The sequence below is a fragment of the Xiphophorus hellerii genome, chromosome 2 (genome assembly GCF_003331165.1).
Source record: "Xiphophorus hellerii strain 12219 chromosome 2, Xiphophorus_hellerii-4.1, whole genome shotgun sequence".
Lineage (NCBI taxonomy): Eukaryota > Metazoa > Chordata > Actinopteri > Cyprinodontiformes > Poeciliidae > Xiphophorus > Xiphophorus hellerii.
The window spans coordinates 26,288,441-26,310,443 of NC_045673.1; the positions used below are offsets into that span (position 1 = coordinate 26,288,441).

A 22,003-nucleotide genomic window follows, 5' to 3' on the forward strand; every position below is an offset into this window, starting at 1 on the left:
GAGTTCAGTGAACATGTCGTCCGGCTGATAATTTCATGTTTTGATAAACATGACGAAGCCGTTATCTGCTGCTCTGTTAACGTACTCCGTCACAGGTTTTTCAATCCAGCTTTAGCTCAGAGTTACAGTGAATAAAGCCCAACTTTTTTCTTTTTCTTTTAAGGACTCTTGGTGGAAAACAGATTAATAAAAAAAAATAAAATACAGACACTTGTGTAAGATGGTGCTCCATCCCCAGGCTATTTCCCCCCCCCCCTCTGTATCAGTGCGTAACTGTGGCAACTGCGCTCCTCTACAGCAGACCAGCGCAGGGCTGCAGGAAATGGATTTAAGAGCCTCCATGAAATGGCGCATCGGTGACTCATCTGTAAAGTGTATCAATTGACTTCCAGCTGAGCAAGGCCCTCCTGTTCTCTGCGGAAAGCGGGAAGGTGGCAGTTCAGAGCAGCCAATTTCAAACCACAAAGGCTGTAATTTGGTGGTTTAAAAAAAAGAGAAAAAAATATATATATAAGCATAATTTGATGACATTTTACACAAAGCGGGGAAGACGGGATACTTTTGTAGGCGAAACAGATTTATTTGAGCTGACTTTTTTAAAACTTTAACACTTGCCATTTAAATGAATGTGAGATGCATTAGAGTTAACTGAACTAAATCTACAGTTGTTACCACAAAATGAACAGCAAATATTTTTCCGCATTACACTTTTTCTTTTTTTTTTTTGTACCCGTTACATGTGTGCACAATCCATCCTTATTAAGGTCTGATGGCGCTGCTGCTGTCAGAGCACATTTCCACCTCTCATCAGGGACAATTTAATGTGTACTCTGTGACCCTGCCGTCGAGAGTCGCTGATAGGCAATCTCGGCGTCGCTCTGCTTATTTGTCAGGGTTTGTCACAACGCAGCCTTCTCTGGGCAACAGTGTCACGTCTCCGCTTCATATCCGGAAACCCGTTACAGGAGGCCTATAAAGTACGGCAAATATTGATCGTCCTGCTCGAATCCTGGCGCCAGGCACCGGTTAATCTCTCCTCCTAATAAGGAATGAGAAACTGTTTTTTTTCCCCATCTCAGATGGTCATAATCCCCAAATTGCACTAGTTAGAAACATTTCTTTACATCTATGAAAATATCTACTTAATAATTACCCTGAAAGCTTATTGTAGGGATTTTACAAGCTTCCATGTTCAAAGCTCTAAACCCGATTTCTAGATAATCTCAAAGGTCTTCGACAATCTTTGGTGAGCAAATCCTTTTTATTGGGTTCGTTTACGAGCAGATTCAAGGAAATTTTGATAATAATCCTGGAGAGTAACGTGTCTGGAGCCCTCCCAGGTTTCAACTTGTGTTTCATGCCAGAACAAATCGACGGTGCGTCGGGACGGGTGCTTAAAGACTGTGCAGACCAACTGGCTGGAATCTTCACAAAGATTTTTAACCAGTCCCTGTCTCAAGCCACTGTCCCTCCCTGCCTAAAGTCCTCTACCATTGTCCCCCTGCCGAAAAGAACCAACATCAACACCCTGAACGACTACCGCCCAGTGGCACTCACACCGATCATCAAGAAGTGCTTCGAGAGACTGGTGCGGAGTCACGTCCTCGTTGGTCTGCCTGCTGAGCTGGACCCTCTCCAATTTGCCTACAAAGCAAAGAGGTCCACAGAGGACGCTGTATCCACTGCACTTCATGCTGCCCTGACCCACTTAGAGAAGCAGGGGAGCTATGTCAGAATGCTCTTTGTGGACTTCAGCTCAGCATTTAATACCATACTTCCCCAACGTCTGGTGTCCAAGCTAGCAAACCTTGGGCTCCCATCAGCCACCTGCAGTTGGATCCTGGACTTCCTAACAGATCGCTCTCAGAGGGTCAGACTGGGCCCCCACACCTCCACTGCTCTGAGCCTGAATACCGGATCGCCACAGGGTTGCGTGCTCAGCCCACTTCTCTACACCCTCTACACTCATTACTTTGTCTCCAACCACCTCAGCAACAAGATCATAAAGTTTGCAGATGACACGACTGTTGTTGGTCTCATCTCAGGCGGGAAGGGGGAGCTGGAGTACAGGGATGAGGTGAAGCGGCTGTCAGAGTGGTGCAAAGTCAATAACCTGCTCCTCATCACCTCCAAAACAAAGGAGCTGGTGATCGACTTCAGGAAGAACAAAACGGACATCCAGCCTCTCACCATCAGTGGGACCTGTGTGGAGAGGGTCCCAGTGTTCAGGTTTCTGGACATGGAGTTGGAGGACAAGCTAACCTGGAGCACCAACGCCAAGGAGCTGTTGAAGAAGGCACAGCAGAGACTGTACTTTCTGAGAATACTCAAGAAGAACCGTCTCCCCTCAGACCTGCTGCAGGCCTTCTATCACTGCTCCATAGAGAGTGTGCTCACGTACGGTCTGTGTGTCTGGTACGGCAGTAGCACATCCGCGGACAAGAAGGCGCTCCAGAGGGTTGTTAGGGCAGCAGAGAGAACCATAGGCTGCCCCCTCCCCACTATGGAACAGATTTACACTTCCAGGCTCCACAAGAAAGTTTTGGACATTTTAAATGACTCTTCACACCCTGGCCATGGTCTCTTCCAGCTGCTGCCATCAGGCAAGAGATACAGAGCAATAAAAACCAGGACAAATCGCCTAAAAAACTGGTTTTACCCGATGGCAATCATGGCACTAAATTCAAAGGCATAAGAACTTCTGCTCTTGACACCACTTTGTTAAAAATGTAAATTCTGTTGCGACACCTCCAGGTGCTGCAACCATCTTCTGATGTCTATTTATTTCTCATTTTGTACTATTCATTTCTTTATCTTTGTATATTACGTATATACACATAACCTGCATCTTAACTCGAGTCGAGCAAATCTCAATCTCATTGTAATCTGTTGATGACAATGACAAATAAATCTTATCTTATCTTTATTGAGTCTAACCAAATCCAAACCACAACACAGCTGCGTCTGGCTTATTTTATTTTTTCAACCCTGAATGATCGAGCGAACAGCATCTGGCTGTAGAGTTTATGGTTCATAAACAAAGCCAAGCTCTTTTCATTACACACTAATATACGTCCAGATTCAAGGATCACGGAGGTCTTTATTGCTCCCAGTGGCCAAATTGCTGCACAGGCAGCAGCAGCAACCACATAATCAGACAAACAATAATAAACAAACAATGAGCGCCACCAAATAAACGTCAAGCCGAGTTACTGAAAAGTCCAATGGGACGACAGTCGGGATGTGTCCAGACAGAGTAACAGATTGTATCTTTGGCCAGATTTCTGTAGACAGTAAATAAATCCAGGACTGATCTGCCGCTTACGTTCAGGTGAGGAAGAGTGACACAACGTGGCGATTCTGATTTGAGACGGAAATAAAACATCTGAACTGAGAATGGAGTCAAAATAAACCACTAATGATGCCTGTTACAGTTTGATTTTAATTTAAAAATCGGTTCAATTTTTTAACTCTTCCACAAGTTTTTTTCAACAATTTAGTTTGTATTTTGTGGGGTTTTTTTTTTTTCATCGTTTTTCCATCTTTGCAATACGTCGTACACCACAGGGCTTATATCCGCACCCGGACCCTGTGCCGGTCGTTCAGTATCTATTCACATCGCATCGCGTTTATCACCCGATGCGAAACAGCTGATGCTGTCAGTTCAGCAAAGCAGAGTAAAAATCGGAGCAGAATGCAAAAAATCACGCATGTTTCCAAAGCTACCAGCGTTTTGTATGACATGAATCACTTTCACTGCTGCTGGGGAAAAAAAAAGAAGTGTGTTCACGTTTTTGGCCGTTAATTACTCTGAATCCTCTTGCACATTGCGCTCAGTTCCAGTATCTAATGGTAGCAGCTTGCTATCTTTTTTTTTTTTTACCCCCTCAGACTAAACAATAATTAAACTTAAGTGATTTTTTTTGTCTGCAGCAAAAGAATCCTTATATAGTCTGCAACGGGGTTGATTGTTTTATTTTAAAGAAAAACCTTCTCTAACATTTTATGGCAATATTATAGACAGAAATTACAAGCAACATTATTTGACTATTCGTTGTATCTTGGTTTTTGATTCTTCTTTTCTGAACTTGTAAAAATTTTGCCTGCCAGAGACTCCCTGCTGTGCCCAGGTGTCCCCTAATGGTCCCTGGGGGAGAGGAAAGTGTCTGTCTAGTGGCAGCATGTCTGGATGAAATGCTCTTGGAACGATGCCCTCTGCAGTCACCTGCTAAAGAAAAACTACAAAGCAATTTAAGAAGCATGGGTTAGTACACTTTTTGTTCCCATCATAGGTGCCGTAACTGTACTTCACCCTCCTGGCTTTACACAGCAAGCTCGTCCTACAGAAAAGACCATCATTAATTAGTTTTTATTCACAGTTGCAAATTTCAAATGATCCAAATTATGTATATTTACCAATACCCAATATATATATATATATATATATATAAAAAACATGAGATAATTAAATTATCTTGTTGCAAACACCTACTTTTTTTTAACTTCTTAAAATTAATGTAAGAAACACAAACACCTCTCTGCTGGGCATTAAGGGACATTTTTCAATCAACGTCTCCGTATAAAGCTGTGAAGGCCTTCTGCTCTAGTTTGACGTCTTGATTACCCCGTAACAATCCCTTTGTGAAATATTCAGATCTCTTAGGTTTGTTGACTATTGGATTGACTAGAAAACACTGCAGTAAATTGTGCCCACCATCCCTGGGTTATGTACTTTGGCATTTCTATCGTAGATGGTTATGAGGACATGAAGTGTGGAAAGAGAGAAAGGAAACGTGTGCTGGCTGAGACCACGACAAACATCCCTCGGTCTGCCCTCAGCGCAGTTTCACTCACACGAAGTTTACATCCTTCATTTCACATGGTAGATGTGGCTGGAGCTCATCATGAAAAGAGCTCAGACTTCTCTTGATGTCAAGAAGCCCTCTGTGTCCCCGGATAAAATTAGTTTTTCAGACACTCACCTATCAAGATATACAAAAGCAGCGTGACGGGAGCTTAGAGGGGAAACTGCAGCGGGAGCTCAGTGATACTTTTCATCATTTAATGTGTGTCAATTGCTCCTTGCATCACCAAGAAATGATGGGACAAGTTATTAGACTCCAACCTTAGATAGCTGTACCGGAGCATGGGTATCTCTTTTAATAAAGTGACCAAATAAATAGAGCAAAGTAAAAAAAAAATGTAAAGAAAACACAATGCAAGCAGGAATTAAATATCAAACGATTCACTGGGTGTATACTGAATGTGAGGCTAAAATCGGAGTGATAATTGGTTCTTCCTTTGGCTTGTCGTTGCCTTTGTGCCCTGATGTCACGCTTGTAAACTGAGCTGAAAAATCTGTCGGAGGATCCCTGGGGAAAAGTCCCGGCACTTCTCATATAAAATGAAAATCAATGAATCAACGCTTTCCTGTGAAAATAGTGAGTCAGAGGTCCTCCACGCTGAAGAAAAGTGACCCAATAACCATCAGTAAACAGCAGCTGTGTGTGTCAGTGACCTGAGGGCCATTTAATATCGGAGATATTAAAAACCGAGGAGAATTTCATTCATCAAGAGCAACCTTCCGATCGGAGTTGACATCAAAAACAACTTTAGGAGTGAAAAAAAAATGTCAAAATCAGGCAATAGGCTTATTTCTGTGAGTTTTCCCTCAAAAATTACATTTCTTGAATCATGGAAGCAGTACCAAAATGGAGAATGTGAATCTTCTTGTCCTAAGGGACTGAAACCATATTTGTTTCCCCCCCATCGCCCTCCTCAATTGTCCAGCTAAAGTGATTTGATAGAAACATGGGGAGGACTTGTAATCTTTTGGTGATATAACTAAACCAGTGCCTCAGGTCCAGAGCTCTAACAATGTAACGTGGCCGCAATCTTGACCAGCGTCTAATGGTCTGTTTTTGAACCCCGGACCGAAAGAGCAAAGAACGGACACGACCCTCGATGCTTTCACATCCTCCACTTGACCTGACAAGAATGTCAACGTTACAAAACTCGCTGTGTGTGTATCAGAGGCAGGCAGAAAGAATTCATTCACCACAGAGCAAGTCTAGCAAAAGCCTTTCTCCGTTGTTCAAAGTCCCCACAGTTTAGTTCCTCTTTTTTTAAAAAAAAGATCTTAAATTGACTTCAATAAGGAGGAGGTCGTGCTGAGGCGACAGTTCACACAGCATCACCAAGATTGAGGTGAAAGCTCGGATCCACCCTGCCTGGTGGTGTGACGGTGTAGGGCAGTGATGCCCAAAGTCTGTCCTCAAGGGCGGCATCCTGCATGTTTTATTCTCTCCCTGGTGGAAGTAACAACCTTTTCAGCAGGTCAATGTTCTTCTTAGACCTTCTAATGAGCCATCATTTGATCCAGGTGCGTTAAACCAGGGAGAGAACTGAAACATGCAGGATGCCGGCCCTCCAGGACCGACTTTGGACACCACTGGTGTAGAGGATCCATATGTTGGTAGCACACTTTGAGCTCCTTACTACCACCTACTGATGGCACCATGTCACAAAGCTCAATCAATCCACCCTGAACGCCACATGAAGCTGATCTCCATCCGGGTACTACGTGGAAATGATTTCACTAGCACCAGATGGCATTCGTTGATTGGCTCGTAGTTGGAAGGCAGTACTTGCAAACTCCTTGAGCAGCACCTCAGCCACCATTTTCAATCCACAAAGTAATTAGCGCGCTGCAAATCATTGATTCCACGGTCAATCTTTGAGGTCCAAACTGTTTTCTTTTTTTTTTTAATCAATTGTGGCAGAAGACAGCCTAAAATGTCAGCTGGATGGGGCAACCCGCCAAGACATTCTGGAGCAACTGGGTACATACGCATAGTGACATCATCAGAGCGTCAGTCATGTTATAAAAACACAAAAACAAAGCTTGAGACCTTCCATCTCAAGGTGTCAAAAGCCAGAGAAAAGCAGAGAGTTTTAAAAAGATTGTTGATCTGAAAACAGAGAGAGAGAAGAAGCCTGTCTGATGTGCACTGGTAGGTTTCCACATCTCTGGACCTGCAACCAAAATCTGTTTTCTATATTCATGGATTCTGGGCTCGTCAAAAATATCTCATACCTCTGGATCTGTCTATGAAGTTTATTTGTTTTATGATCATATTTGTTTCAAAGTAAAGTTCTATACTCATAATAACATAGCCTTTTCTCCAACATCAACAGCCAAACAGTGTCCTCTTTTACAAATGGCAAGCGACATTTTAATCAAAAATACCATCTTGAAACAACAAATTCAATTTGCTTTCCTCGTAAACGACACCGATACTAAAACGAAGTCTCGCTGTCCGTCTCGCCGTCCTGTTTGTGCTAAAGGAAGTCACAACCTGCTGGTTTCCAACGCGTCACAGACAACACTTATAAAATACTTTCCATTTGCACGAGCATATAAAACTGAGATTGCACAGCAGAAGTCATTACTGGCTGCTAAAAAGATATTAAAACAATTTATTGGCCGTGGCAGTTTGAGGACAGCTAGATGGACAGTAAGAGGATGGAAGAGGCAGTGGAACATTACGCATCCGTGCCTGACTTCTGTTTGTATCCGCATCTCCAAGTTCGTTTCAAAGATTACTTATTACAGTATCCGTGACGGCTGGGTGATGAATGCGGTTTGACTTTCCTCGTTTCATCACCACATCCACCTTTGGGTCATAAATTTGAAGCTTTGGCGGTTATAATCGTCTCCTTTCTCATTTTTTATATATTTTTTTCCATTATAAAACAACAAAGCTTCTGGAGCCTTTGCATTGCATAGTGGTGACTTATTCTGCCAAAATGCATATCTACTGAATGACAGATGCTGTGCTTGTAGAAAAACTGAGAAAAATCTATAGTTTACGCTTATTTTTATTGGATTAGGGATTAGCATAGGTTACATTGTAAGGGCAGAGTTTGAAAGGAGTTATATTTTTAAATGGGAAAGAAAATCATTTGTTTGTTTTTTTTTAATAAAAGGGAAAAACATCTTTAAAAGCTTTAGTTTCTAACAAGATGTTAATTTCAGGAAATTTGACCATTAGCAATAATTTAATTAAAACCAAGACATGATTTCAGCAACATTTACCAAATAGGGTGGAAAGTATATATTTTGATCACAAAATGAGCTTTTATGCTACTCAAATTTTGTACTGACCTAAATCTCAGTGAAGCAATTCAATTCTCAATTTTAAATTTTTTTTTTTCCACACGGAAGGCTCCATTAAACCTTTAACTGTCCAACACGAACTTTAACCTCGGAGCTGCATTTTCTTTTAGCTACTGCTACTCTGAAACCTACATTTGGTGTGACCGTCAGTCCTGAGTGAACCACGTTGTTGGTCATTACCTCTTCAAACCGCAAAACACTTTTAAACTGGAAATGCTGATTCTTGTGATTGAGCCGATCTCTTGATGTGGGAAAGTAATAATTTAGTAGTAGGTACGCACAAAGATGCTGTTGTTATCGCAGCCATTTTTTTAAACCTTACTGAGTCCAAACAATGGGACGAAAATAAAAATGTCCAGTTAAATGGTTTCAATTCCTGTCCCACGTGCGTGGCATTACCAAACACACACCATCAACAGAAAACGGTCAAAAACAGGAATAAAAGCCTCAATTCAATTAAGTTCAACGTTGACACACCTCGTGTCATGCAAGTATTTTTCAAAAAGAGATTGTGGACGGTGATGGTGAGGCATGTTGAGAATAAATAATTCTGTGTTTTCCTTTTGTCTCTTTTAGCTAGTTGCTAAGCTAAAGCTAAAGGAAACCACATGTTAGGAAATGCAAATGGGAGCTGGAGTAAGCGATGACACTAGGCCCTCTTTTGGGGCGTAGCTCAGAGAGACAAAGGGAATGGGAAACCCTTGTGGGATCCTTTTGACTGTTAGCTGTTACAGGGAGCATGTCAGAATGGACCAGCTGTATTTTGGTATAATAAATGGAATTCATGAATTCAACTCACCGACTCTTCTGTAACCTCATACATCACGAACTTAGCATGGAGAACAGATGATTCTCTTCAGGCACTCAGAGTTTGCAAGTAAAATAAGTCCAACTTCAACAAAAAAAAAAAACAACCAAAAAACAAATAAATGTTTTTGTTGTTTGCCACTAAATGTCATTGAAGCGAAGTGTTAAATGGTTTAACCTACTTGAAGCAACTCACGCAGTGGTTCAATACTGGTTCATTGTTTCATTGCTAGTTTTGAGGATTTTCAATTTTGCTCTAAAATTTGTTACTCTGCAAAAACAGAGAAATCAGTTCTTTTTCTTGAGAAAACAAAACAGTTATTTACTAGTCAGACATTTCATGCTTCATGTGAAACTGAGTGGAGAATCCAACCCAACAGGTCGGACTGAGGACCAAGATGACAACATGCGGGTACGAACCGGCGAATGGACGAACTGACAAACAGATGTTCACTGTTGATAGCAACAGGACAACTCGAGATCTAATTCCTGTCTTTATTTTAAATAAGAGCCTTAAAATATTGTCATTCTGGAAGCACGCAGGTTCACGTTAGCTTAATGCTAGATTTCAGATTTATTCGTATCCCAAATTGGGCAATTGATGCTACAGCAAGTATAAAAACTAAAAGACAAAGTGTCAAAGATTAAAAAATAAAAAAACAACAAAACATGCCAAAAGGACATGAAATACAAATCAATACTGTTAAGGAAAAATGATTATTTTTAGTGCTTAATACAGTTAATCTTACGGCATGTGTAAAAGGTATATTGAACATTCTTATTTTGAACAAATTTCTTAATTTTGAACAGGTTTGTGTTAAGGATTTAAAATAAACTATTGATGGGCAGGTATTCAAACTACAGGAACCAAATGCAGATCAGAGGGGATCTCTCAATGGGGCTCCTGCTGTGTTGTCAGAGAACAGGAGGCCATAAAATTAGCATCTCCTGCAAGGCAGTATCACTTGAGCCTGGAGGAGAGATAACGGGAGAGACTCCGGATTCCACAGGTATCTGTGAAATCTTATCTTATGTTTTTCTTTACCCAAATGACCGTAGAATCCAGGAGGCCAGGACGCAGCTGTTGGCTCTTTTGTTGAAACAGAGAGCAAATGGCCTTTGATCTTTGGCGTAAATTAGGGGGAGTTTCTAAGTTTCTCTGAGTGTCCAAGGTAGCTTCCAGTTGGTCAACCAGAGGTACGCCTTAATTGAATATATTAAAAAGGAAAGACACACCTTCAGTATAAGAGTTCGTGCACAGGAGTAATAATTCAGAAAGCTGCCACTATTTTGCTTTTTTGCATCAGCTCTCTCCAAAGACGCGTCTTTGCCTTTTCTTTGTTTTTCTTTCTCTATTTTTCCTGTCTCAAGGTAATGAATGTATATCTCTGTTCCTCTGCAGTTTTGTTGTTAATTCATACGTTGCTTTGTATGGGATTAAACTCTGTAATTCTGTGACGTCAACACGCATTGTTGTTTTTCCTTGTGGCCGCACGTCGCCTGCTGAGAGGACTTGGGATTCAGAGGAAGAGAGAGCCAAACTTTTTTTCCAAAGTTAATTTATAAATTATTCTTCCTTAACAATACATAATGGGAAGAGTGCAGCAGTGTATTTCATTATTGACCGACAGTTTCTACAAACACCAAATCAGGTGCGAGTCCCCCTACCTTGTCCTGCATTAAAAAGAGACATAGCTGTAGGAACAAAAGAGTGCTTGTACCTGTTACTTTTTATACTCAAAAGTCTGAACTCAGCATGTAAAGGATCAGACATATCAGCACATGCGATGCTACACGCTAAAAACGACAGCTCTTTGTGAAACCAACTCACCTTCGAAGTGTTGTGGCATTTTAGGATCTCATCACAATTCTTACCACCTTTAACGGTTCCAGATGGCTCACAAACACATATTGTATGACGTCACTATCGTGCGTATTTACACAAATATTGATTTGATATTGATACTGCACTGAACAAACAAATTTTGGGGGTAGCTACAGTCGACCCCGTCCTATTTGCTTTTCAGTCGTCACAGATTCACCTACTGGCTGATTTTTCTCTGGAGTGTAATTTCAGATTACTCACACAACTTTGAATGCAAAGTTGACACTTTTAATGAACTTTTAATAGAACTTTGCATTAAAAGTGTCATTATTGACTGAATGACACTTTGTGACAACAGTCGTAAACATTCATAAAGACTCCTTCATGTCCATGCCTGTTACTATGTCATGTTTATGACAGTGTCATCTCAGTCTTATGTACTCCTCTTTAATTAAAGTCTTACTGCAAATTTTAAGTTGACCTTGCTCAATCGTTTTTGTTGGATGTGTGATTAGGTGCTTGGATCTGCCCTCCATAAGCCAAATCAGCATCGAGGTAAAAGCAAGTCTGAACTTAATTAAGCAACTACACAAAGTCAGCGGATGACTTGATAAATAATGAGATAAGTTAAATAAGCTCAGCTTGATAAAGAACCTACTTTTAGAAAATTTGAGTGGAAATAAACTTATCGCAAAGGAAAGAAAAAGAAAAAGATTTGGATCTCCTGAAGACACAATGACACAGCTTGAATGAGAGCGGAACGACTTTAGCCAACTGGATATTTATCTTCTCACTGCATGTCTGGGTCTCCGTGCAAAGCCGCGTCTGTCGCTCAGTTTAGTTACGCTGAAATTTCCACTCAGGCTTCGGGGAATTGAAGAAAAAGACAGAAGACGACACGGGAACGCAGAGGTTGGAGACGAAAAATATGCAATTTGTTCGGCATTACCTTCACCTGCAAAAATTTGGCCATTTATAATCATGCAAGTTTTTGTTTGTAGATGAACAAAGTGAGAAAAACGTAGAAGAATATTATGAGTTGAGACACATTCTAGAGTTTACAAAATTATATTGTCAAATGATGCGTATGTTTCATTTTGGAAATGACAAAATAAAAATTTTGTAAAGATGATGAATTGTTATTATGCGAAGTAATAAGACTGGCATCATTTGAATTCCATCCCAGCCACCAAACGGTAAAAACAAATTAACTTATTAAAAAGGCTATCATGGGTTTGACATGTTGCCACATTTAATGATGTGATTTAAATATAAAAGTATAGGTTGAGGTTGGACTTTGACATAACTCTAGATAAGTTTTGTAAATAAGTGTGTCTCTATTCTGGAATAGCAGCTAGAGAGCGCCAGCTACACAGGTGACGCCTCAAACTATTGTAATAAAACACTTAAAATTAGCATTTAGCATTTTTTTCCCATATGAATAATCCTATTTCCTGTCATACTTTTTTTTTTGTTGAGCAGCACGTTAATGGCAGTCAGCAGCACATAACAGTAACTAGATACAATTGAAACTAATGAATGACAAACTAAACACATAGCCTCGTTACATAACCCGGTAGAAGGCTGCGTGTCTGGTAAAATAGTTAATGGTGACCATACAGTGGTAAAGAAATACTACCACAAACTAGAAAATTCCTGAAGAAATTTAACCGGGGCCTGCCAAAGTGTGCCTGTCGGTTTGGACCCAGTGTTCGGATGCTAAAAATTAGCATCAATGCTAAGATTAGCTACTGCGCAAGACAGTGACCTGACCTGAGAGAAAAAGATAATGCAAGGTAATATTATTGCATCACCTATGGCGGTGCACTAGTGGAGGGCAGTGAAGTGCTAATGTTTGTGCTAATGTTAATGTACTGCCTTGCTATGAAAGGCAGCGCACTAACCTAAGAGAGAAAGATAATACAGGCTAAAATTATTGCACCGCCTACGGCCGTGCACTAACCAGAGGGGAGTATTAAGGCTTTTATTTTGAAATTTTAAGTATACTTCATTTTAAATGTCCAAACTAATCCCATAACCCATCCCATGATTGGGTTAAATCGTTTCTATAATGCCCAAAAGAGCAATTACCTGATGTAAAAATTGTCAATGCTTTTATTTTGAAATGTTTAATAAGCTTCATTTTAAATGGCCACACTAATCCCATGTGTAACAATGGTTGGGTAAAATCAATTATAAAATGCCCAAAACACAAGTAGTTCTAAAGGCCAGCTCAGTCCTCCTCTGTAGTAACTGACAGTTCCGCCATGTTGTAGTCCTAACCTTGAGTCATTGTAGTTCTAAAGAGCAGCTCAGCTGTCGCATGATGAAGCAGACAGGAAGAGACAGAATTCCAGTAGTTTGAAGTAGTTTGTTTTTCTGAAAGATCTGAGAGGAATATTCAGGCTTTTATTTTGAAATGTTCAGTAAGCTTCATTTTAAATGTCCAAACTAATCCCATGAGTAACAGCGATTGGGTGAAATCAGTTATATAATGCCCGAAAGAGCAATTACCTGATGTAAAAACTGTCAAGGCTTTTATTTTGACATTTTTATTAAGATTAATTTAAAATGGCCACACTAATCCCATGTGTAACAATGGTTGGGTAAAATCAGCTATAAAATGCCCAAAACACAAGTAGTTCTAAAGGCAGACTCAGTCCTCCTCTGTAGTAACTGACAGTTCTGCCATGTCGTAGTTCTAACCTGCATGTTCTGCCATAGTTAGAACTACAGTGATGCGTTTTTGTAGTCCTAATCAGCTGCTCTGCCCTGTCCTGTTCTTTGTTCTGTTGCTATGGTAATGAAGCTTGTCTGTCAGACACTCAGGGCTGACAGAATTCTATTTCTTTGAGTCAGCCAGTTTGACAGAAAAAAGCAGTCCTAACAACTCCTTCCCGTTCGGGAACCGTGATACGTACTTGAAAACCGTTTGAAGCATCTGAGAGGGCTATTTGTCGTCTCCAATAGTACCACGATTCATATTCTCTACCTCACTCACAGTAATAACAGCGATGAGAGAAAGATGGTGTGTGCTGAGCTCAGAAATTTTTCAGAAATGCATTGAAGTCAATCTGTGACTATCCTCAGAGGGATATTGAGGCTTTTATCTTGAAATTTTCAGTAAGCTTCATATAGAATTGTTGTTTGGGTTAAATGAGTTATTTACTGGCAAAACAGCCAGTAGTTCTAAATGGCAGCTCAGTCCTCTGTTTTAATTCAGTGTTAGTTAGAACTACAGATATGGCGTATTTGTAGTCCTATCTATTAGCATTAGGTCAAAGGCTAATGCTAATAGATAGGCACTATCTGCGCAGGCCAGTGCCTTAACCTGAAATAACAAGATAATGCAGGCTAATATTAGGCCCCAATAAAGAGACGTTTTATTAGGTGTGGAACAATAGGTGCCTGCCATGCAAGACATTCTTGTTTTAACCTTCTTGTTTTCAAGAAGGTTAGGGATACAAATTTTCTAACCTTGAAAAGTTGAAGATTTTAGAAATTTGGAATGAAGATGATGTCATGGAAAAGAGAACTTCCAACTACAAACACTTGTTTGGATTCTTGTTGGAAAGAAAGAAAATGGTTAAAATACTAGTGGAAACCATTTAAAAAAAAAAAAAATAGTACTTAACAGTTGATTTCTTTTTACATAAAATCATGGTAAGTCTGGCTATTTTCAGACCAGGGGTCACCAACCTTTTGGAGACTGGGAGCTACTTCACAGGTTCAGAGTAACACGAAGGGCTACTTGTTTGATACAGACATAAATTTTCTTTACAACAAAAATTCATTTAAGTAAATATGATTACATGCTGCCTGATCATATTAATGTTAGGGACTATGCACAATAGTTATCAGTAAGGACAGCTATGGTTAATTGCTATATTGTGGTCAGACGTTCTTAGTTCAGAGTTTTAAGTTGGTGAGGTGGGGAACGCCGAAGCCTAAATCTTATAGGTCAGTTTTCTTTTTCTGTGAGTTAAAAATGATGACCGGAGTTTGAACCACTCATCATTTGAACCTCAGGTTCTGCCTGAGCTTTTTACAGTGCGCGGTTCTGGCGGGTTGTCGGTTTATTAGCTTTTTTGTGATTTTGTGAACTGAACAGCTGATGGGTCACCTGCGGGCTGACACAAGCAGATGTCGAAAAAAAATGTCTGACAGATTGGAAGGTACAAAACTATCACTGCACCCGACCTGCAGGAGCACAACCACCTCTCCAACGCGCAAACATCGGCACAAAACTAAACCACTAAAGCAGCGCACCCTTTTATTTCTTTTTTCTGTTTTTTTACACAAACGATGCTAAATAATAAAGACATTGAAGCGAAGCAGTGAGATCCACGGAAAGAGGAGGATTGGCGAAATCTTATAACTACGGGAGGTTCAAACTCCACTCATCATTTTTAGCTCACAGAAAAAGCAAACTGACCAATAAAATTTAGGCTTTGGGTGCCCTTTGACCCCCACAGACTCACACTGATCCGCGCTACATACAAGATGTTTTGGCACAAAAGAACTTTTTCTTCTCCATAATTTTGTTATTAGTAAACAGGGTTGGATAATAGAAATACAATAACTTTTCTTTTTTTAATTTAAAGGAAAATCTCTCAGTGCGTCCAGCTGTACAGCTGCTGCTGCAACAATCCAAACTCTCAGTCACTTGTGGGCAATTTAGAATCACACAGAAAAGCTCCAAAAGGGAATCAAACTCAAAACTCTGAACTAAGAACTTCTGATCACATAATAGCAATTAACCATAGCTGCCATGGTAAATTATTACTGATAACTACTGTCAGTAGTCCCTAACATTAACATGATCAGGCAGCATGTAATCATATATATATATATATATATACTGTATATATATATAGCCAAGACAATTTATGTCTGTATCAGACAAGTAGCCCTTCGTGTTACTCTGGACCCGTGAAGTAGCTCCCAGTCTCTAAAAGGTTGGTGACCCCTGATCTAAGGAATCTGGGTGAATGAGAAAGACAACGGTATACTTTAAACTTCTACTTTAATAATTCTGTCTTTTCCACTTTTCCTTCTCTAATGTCTCCTCCCACTTAGTTAATTAAGAAAACAGAGAAATAAATATATGGTAAACTGCTCTAATATTCCCTAAGTAAACATGCTCTGATCTGCATCCAGAAGAGCTTAGAAAGTTCTCAATTAACTATTGTTCTATTGTCTTTTCTGCAAAGAAAATATCATAAAGCATAACTTATTTTAAATACTTCATGTTAATAGCTGCACATTTAATATGCACGTCTTAAAAGTCTTAACTGTGACATTTGTAAAGCATTTCTTGAGGAAACAATGATAGTTCCCCTCTCTGCTGTCGCTATCCCCAAACATCCTGGTACCAGCAACCCCCCAAGCTCCCCTCTCTGCTGTCGCTATCCCCAAACATCCTGGTACCAGCAACCCCCCAAGCTCCCCTCTCTGCTGTCGCTATCCCCAAACATCCTGGTACCAGCAACCCCCCAAGCTCCCCTCTCTGCTGGCGCTATCCCCAAACATCCTGGTACCAGCAACCCCCCAAGCTCCCCTCTCTGCTGGCGCTATCCTCAAACATCCTGGTACCAGCTACCCCCCAAGTTCTCCTCTCTGCTGTCGCTAACCCCACAGCGTTATGGTACCAGCTGTCGTTACGCAATAGTCAGCCCCGCCCTCAACCTCACAACATCCAAGGAGTGACTACTGACCAGCTCTCCGTCCAACGGGTCCAAAAAATCTCTAAGCCTTCGAGTATTACCCTGAAGCAAGTCTAGTAGAGATGATCTATCTAAGCTGGTGTCGAAGGAGACTCAACTAGCCTTTAACTACCTACAGTCCAAGAGTTATGGCCTTTTCCAGTTAAGAAGCAATCAGCTGAGTAGCCCTCACACCTGCACAACCTCAATAACCACTCCTATTAACGGTAGCGCCCCCTCTAAATACAACGTGCGCTTGTTACAGACTAGTCAAAATCCTCTTTGAAATAGAAGCAAAGCAGACCTGGCTGTTGTCCTTCGAACACTTCAGATCTTCATCACTCAGTCACCTTTGTCTTTTCTCCAAGTCTGTTGCTGCAACTTTGAAATCCTAGGGTTGAGGCAGAGTAAGGCAGCCAAATCAGGAACCAGGGCTGAGGGTCAAGGGGTCTTGTCCCTTCTGGCGGTGCGAAGTCTCAACTTCCCCATGGCTCCAGGGTGCCAGACCTCTCTTCTTGGTCCCCTTGGCCTTATATACCCTTTCAACCCATGCCTCTATAAGGCGTACGTGACCTCTCGAGCATGCAACTACCTCATCGGAAAGTCCCAGCCATTCCCACATATACCCTGCTTCCCTCCCTTACTTTCCTCGTGACCATCTTAGTTTCAGCTCCTTAATTGGGACACAGCTCTGGGGCAAGTCCAGACATGTTCAGACTTGCCTTTTTCCCTTGCCTCTGTATCTAACACATTGTTTGATTAATACTTCAATTACAGTTTTATATATGGTGTATGATCATCATAAGTAAATTCAAAATATCTTGTCCCATAATCATCAAAAAATCAAAATGCAAGATTCACTTGCTCAGGCCTTCATGATCTGTTGTCTGCATTAGTCTGGAATGATCCCACCTCCTCATACCAGTTTTCACAACACAGTGACCCCCCAATACTTATGTCCAGTTACCTGAAATTTTTTTCAGTTATTAAAAAATCCAGGGTGGCACCCAGTACCTCAGCGTTCCCGAATTATACATGTCAACAAAAACACGCCCAACTCTCCGGAATATATTCAGTTTTGGTGTTTCTTCCTCCTGTGTTTGATCAATTTGTGGCTCAATCTTGGTTTTTTCCACCCTGGATTCCATTCTGTCTATCTTGATTTTTAAAGCCACGATCTCCTTATTTAATTCCTCGTTCTCCCTAGTAAGGCACAGCAGTTTTTCTGACTTTTCTTTTAAAGATTTTTCCGCGTCATTTTTTGCCATGGCCCGCTTCCGTTCTAGTTTAATTGTTAATTGTTGCATGTTGCAATAATCATTTTGCATTCTTTCAATTGTTGTTCTCGCTTCCTCCAATTCCAAATTAACTTTAATCATTTGTTTTTTATAATACCCATTCGAACTTATGAGTTTGCTATTCTCTACATGCCAATTTGTTGAGTCATCGGTCCTGTTCAGTCTCTCTAGTTTCCTCTTCAGACTCTCCACTGTTTTCTGAAGCTGCTCATTTTCACTGTTCAGCTTCATCTGGTTCTTCTGGAGAATCTCTAACTTTTGTAACGTGAAATCTTTCTCCGCCATTGTTTCTTTCTCGTTCGAACCTTAAACTGCAAATGAATTTCTCTGTGGAATCTGGGAATACAAAGACAGTCACCAGTGATGTCACAAACAGGATGTGTGACATCACAGTTCAACATCATAGCCACAAGAAGTCTGTTGGGTGTGGGGGGAAAGGGGGGATGTTTTTTTAAAAAAAAAACTTTATTAACACTGTATAACGACAGAGAGAAACATTTGTTCTGCCTCAAGAAAAAACAAATACAGACTAGAAAATTTCTGAAGAAATTTAACCGGGGCCTGCCAAAGCGTGCCCGTCGGTTTGGGCCCGGCGTTGTCATGCTAGAAATTAGCATCAATGCTAAAGAACGCTGCAATGTAATCAGTAGCATGTGGAGAATCACAAGAACGTTAAGTAAGGTGGCCGTGCACCATTCAGTATAATTTAAAATTTTTGTCAAGGCTTTTATTTTGAAATTTTTGTAAAACTTCATTTCAAAGGGCCAAACTAAATCCATGTATAACAGTCATTGGATAAAATCAGTTATATAATGCTGAAAAGAGCAATAATCTCATGTAAAAATTGTCAAGGCTTTTACTTTGAAATTATTATTATGCTTCATTTCAAAGGTCCAAACTAATCCCATGTATAACAGTCATTGGGTTAAATCAATTATAGTGCTCAACAGAGCAATTACCTGATTTAAAAATATTCAAGGCTTTTATTTTGAAATTTTCAGTATGCTTAATTTTAAAGTTCCAAACTAATCCCATGTGTAACAGTTACTGAGTTAAATCAGTTATATACAGCCCATAGCAGAAAGTAGTTCTAAAGGCCAGTTCAGTCCTGATCTGTTTCAACTGAGCGTTCCACTATAGATAGAACTACAGTGATGCGTATTTGTAGTCCTAATCAGCAGCCAATAGCCTCTTGAGTTCCGTTGCTATGGTAAATAAGTTTCTCACCAAGGTGTGAACTGTTAGTGACAGAGCCTCAGACAGCCTAGAAAATCCTGTCGCATGACTTTGCTCTGAAGCACCGTGACAGAAAACCGTACGATCTAGATAAATTTCGAAAACATTTTACCGGAGCAGACATGCGTATCAATGTCAGGACCGATTTTGATACCAATCGTGCGATATTTGTGGGCGTGATGGCGATTTCAAAATTATTTTGGGGTGAAAAATTGTCTTCATTTCTCACTCTAGCAGAGGGGCACTCAGGAAGATTCACACTCTAATTTTAGGAAAAATGAGAAACTTTGGGTTGCTTAGAGACAAATTGTGGACAAACCGTAATTGGTATCGACGAGCCGTCTTCACTTTCGAAGAGATCACAGACGTATCTACAAAATGAAATTTGAATGGCATTTCTACGTGAATTCGTGACGACACAGAGAATCCTCAAAAATAGAGTATTTCTAGGATTTTTCCCATTGACTTATAATGGGGTTTTTTTCATAGTTTTTTGCGAATTATGTCGCCATGTTAACCCCGAATCCCACCAAAAGTAATAGCTCCAATGGCGTGAATTTTCTGCACGTTTTGATACCTCATTTGTAGGTGTGCACCCAGCGGTATGAGCCGCATTAACGGTTACGGATGAAAAATAAAGAATTGGGAGAATAGCAATAGGTTCCTGCCATTGCTTTGCATGGCAGGCCCCAATTAAGCAGCACTAACTATAAAGTGCAATAGAGCCGCAGTAACTCTTCACATTGCGGATCCAGTGCAGTCCCCGAGTCATTCATGGGTTGGGACTAAAGGTTTGGACGTAGACGTTGAGAAAATTATTTTGAATTTTGTCATTTCTATCAGCCTTTTCTTTGCGATACTTAATTTAAGAAAATGTTGGTGGGAACATGGCTACTGACGCAAGGCTTCTTTTTGACAGCATAACATTAGTCTGTGGGACATGGCTTGTCTTGGTGTGCTCCATTTTGTTGTAGCACGAAGAGAGGAAAGAAGTTATAGAAAGTTATAATACATCAGGTAATTTTAAGTACTGCCACCTGTGGGTGAGATCCGGAAGAAGCAAGGATGGCCACACTTTCAAACGTGAAATTGTGGCCATCCTACTTGTGTGTGTGGGTTATTCGTCATGTGTAAGCTTTTACTCTTCCTGAAGGTCTTTATAATTTCATTATCATTTTTGAATTTGTATTTTTGCATTGTTTTCTTTAAAGTGGAACTCATTGTTTGGGTTTTCATGTTATTTAAAGACTTTTGTTTGTTTTTGTCTAAATGTGACGTTGGGATTCAGGTGTTAGTGACTGAACTTGTGGCTCTCTTTTGCCTGTTATGTTATTAGATTCTACAGTCTCTAAAAATTGTGCTATGTAAACTCACGAAGGGTAAACTTAATGTTGGAGCCTGTTGGTTGTTTCTGCTTTTCAGGTATGTTGTTGAGTGCAATGGTACTCTGGCGGGGGAATGTAAACACAATAAATCCGGACACGGAGCAGATCTCTAGACTGTTAAAAGGCAACAAGCGGATTTCAGGGATATCTGGGGGTTAACAAAAGAAATGCTTTCATTAATCAGACTTAGAGTTTTTCACAAACAAGAAATGTATGGTAAGTCTCCATGGAAACGTACTGAAAAGGGCTACATATTGCGCAACTTAACGTCCAAACCTCATTCACGTAAACACCTTGCACATTTTTTTTTGTGAACATTACAGTTTCTATAGGAGCCAAAGATATATTAGTGTGCAAGTTTGTTTTTTTTTCTATTTCAAGGGACTTCTTTAGAATAATGCAAATATCATCATGATTTTACTGTTGCTGGTTGGCAACTATTGTGCATGAAGTTTTACTCTGCTCTCTGTCTGATCTTATGAAAAAGGTTACGAAGAGTATGGAAGACGTACAACAGATAAGCAGCACACATGTGGATATCTTTAGGTTCTGACCGCACCATTCCCTATATCAGTGGTTCCTAAAGTGTGGAGTATGGATTTGCAATCGTTTGGATTTGTTCCAATAGTACGGGAGTATGTTACTGCCAGAACTAAGATTAAAATACAGGAGCAGCATCTAGTTTTGTTGTTTTTTTGGGGGGGTTTTTTGCCAAAATATCTTTACAAACTTTTTTAAAAAGATTAAACAAGCACAGCTCTTATACATTGCGAGACGACGTAGCAACAGCAATATTACTACTTTAACACCGCACTACTAAATGACAAACACAAGAAAAAAAAACAACAAAGTGCCGCTCACAGAATCCTGATTCTAACAACAGTTACTAAATAGTTTGTGCGGTGCAAATTTAAAGATTCCCGTGTTTATACATTCTTAACTCTTATTAAAAATCCATCTATTAGCTGCTTCTTCGTGTTTGTGTGATGTCTTTCGGTGGAGATGGGATTTGGCCTTTATTAACCACTCAGACTAACAGACACAACAAAACTGTCAGAAGGTCGATATTACCCTGTGAATATAACTCAAAAAAGTCAATAATTTGGATCGTTTTTATTCTTTCTTCCTTTCTCGCAAAACAATTCTGCCATGGTTAGGCTTCAGAGTGGGGATGGGACATTGCGTACGTGAAAAAATCTTTCAAAAACATGACATTGTAGCAGAAAGACTTTCAGTAATCAAGATGATGCATGACTGCTAAATACATTATTGCGTGGGGATGCAAAAAAATTTTTAAAAATCCCCCATGTCATCAAGTGGGCTCCGTACAGTTGAGTTTCTGAGATGGCTATTTCTAAATGTACTGCAAATAAAATAAAAATAATTAAATAATAAATGAATGCAACCTTTTCAGACTGATGTTTTTGTTAAACAGCATCTTCCTCATGTCCAGAGGGAGGCAGCCATCAAAACAGAACAACCCTGCTGAGATGAACTGAACCCTCACGAGGTTAGTCAACCTTTACTCAAAATCCAGTACCTTTGTATGGCATTTATTTATGAAGTCT

General features: G+C 40.2%; 1 protein-coding gene across 3 annotated transcripts in view; it reads left to right on the forward strand.

The window, feature by feature from the left end:
• The window catches only part of cfap73 (cilia and flagella associated protein 73), a 41,592-nt gene that overhangs the window by 11,943 nt on the left and 7,646 nt on the right, over positions 1–22,003 (forward strand). For 2 of the 3 annotated variants that reach the window (XM_032548904.1, XM_032548915.1), the window contains exon 2: positions 21,889–21,945. The exons of the other annotated variant lie outside the window; for it this stretch is intronic. The gene's annotated coding sequence lies outside the window, so the exon portion shown is untranslated. The remainder of the gene's footprint in view (positions 1–21,888; positions 21,946–22,003) is intronic. 3 annotated transcript variants of the gene reach the window in all.